This window comes from Galeopterus variegatus, unplaced genomic scaffold, assembly GCF_000696425.1.
Source record: "Galeopterus variegatus unplaced genomic scaffold, G_variegatus-3.0.2 Scaffold4095, whole genome shotgun sequence".
Lineage (NCBI taxonomy): Eukaryota > Metazoa > Chordata > Mammalia > Dermoptera > Cynocephalidae > Galeopterus > Galeopterus variegatus.
In genome coordinates, this window is record NW_007730206.1 from 168,510 (window position 1) to 170,086 (window position 1,577).

Consider the following 1,577-nt stretch of genomic DNA (forward strand, 5'->3'; position numbering starts at 1 on the left):
TCTGATCAACTGCTCTTGCCCTAGATGCCTGCATGGCTCAGTTCTTCACGACCTTCAGGTCCCTGCTTATATGTCTTCTTCTCAGAAAAGCCTTCTCCACCATCCTCTCTGAGCCCCTTACCCTGAATCATTTTATTCATAGCATTCATCACCACATGACATATTACATTACGTATTTATCATCTGGACTCCCCACTGAATGTTAGGAACACACAAAAGGATGGTGTTGTGTTTTGTTGACTACTTTTCCCCCAGTATCAAACACAGTACATGTTATATAGCTGGCGCACAATAAACATCTGTTGAATGAATTAATTCACTATATATTTGCATGCTTATGATGTGGCTGGCACTGTAGGTGGTGATAAGAGCTATCAGAAAAATAAAGCAGAGGAAAGGGACAAAAAGTTCTTCAAAATGTCTAAAGAAGGGCCTGGATTATAAAGCTGGGGAGACACAAGGGAAATTTCCTTTCCCTTTTCTCTCTCCTGCTGTGTTTGAGTCATCCCTCTCCCCTCCTTCCTCGCTAGTTGTGACCACTCTGTCAGGTGCACTGAGTCCTTCTAAGGAGTGACATTACATTCTTTCCATGACCTTCCCACTTAAGTGACATGAAAACACAAATGTGGTCGACTCATGAACTGTGTATTTCCTATACTACCAGATAATGGTGCTTCCCAGTGCCGACTCCTTCCAGAAGTAGTCAAAGGCTGCCTTAGGGTTTGAAAATAGTCAAATGTTAGTAAATGTTCAAGAATGCATTCATTATAATTTTCTTTTGCTGCTTTAATAATCACATGAACTTAAGAGATGTGAGAGATGAATTTTAGAGACATTTAAGAGTTTTAAAAGTTAGAGTTCCTTATTTCAGACCTTTTATTTCCCTCAGTTGCTGAAGTAAGTTGTCATTCAAGCCTTCCAATATCTGGATCAGGGTCTGTCAAGGGCAGCACCCAAAGAGGATGGATGAGGGACTGTTTTTGGCTATCATTGTGACCGGTTTTTAGCACAGGATGACAGGGACACCCATCATCCTGCAGTACAAGAGACAGTTGTGTGCAAGAGAAATTGTTCTGTCCAGAAAGCCAGTGGTGCCCCCAGCAAGAAACACTGATTTTAGCTCTATCCCAGTGGTTCTCAGCAAGGGTGGTCCTAGCTTCTAGGGGGTACTTTAGAAATTTGCGAGTGTATTTTTGGTTTTCACAGGATTAAGAGATGGTTTTCTATTGGCATTTAGTGGGCAGGGCTAAGGATGCTAGAAGTCCTGCAGTGCGCAGGGCAATTGCCCCATGTGCCACTCAACTTTTGAATGTCCGCCAGGCAACAGGGAAGTGAAAAACCTATTGATAATCATTGGTGCCTAGAAACAACTCTGTAAGCAGATAATGTTTTTTGCACAATTTAAATGGAGGAAAGCCTGTATTTTGTTTTACTTAAGACTTTCCCAAGAGTCATTCCCCATGTTGGCATCATTATTTGTGGTTTTGAAATTGGCGTATCAGTCCACATGCACAGCTGGTCCATTTGTAGTGACTGTAGCCAGGGGGGCAAGGATCTGACCACTGCATTATGTCTTC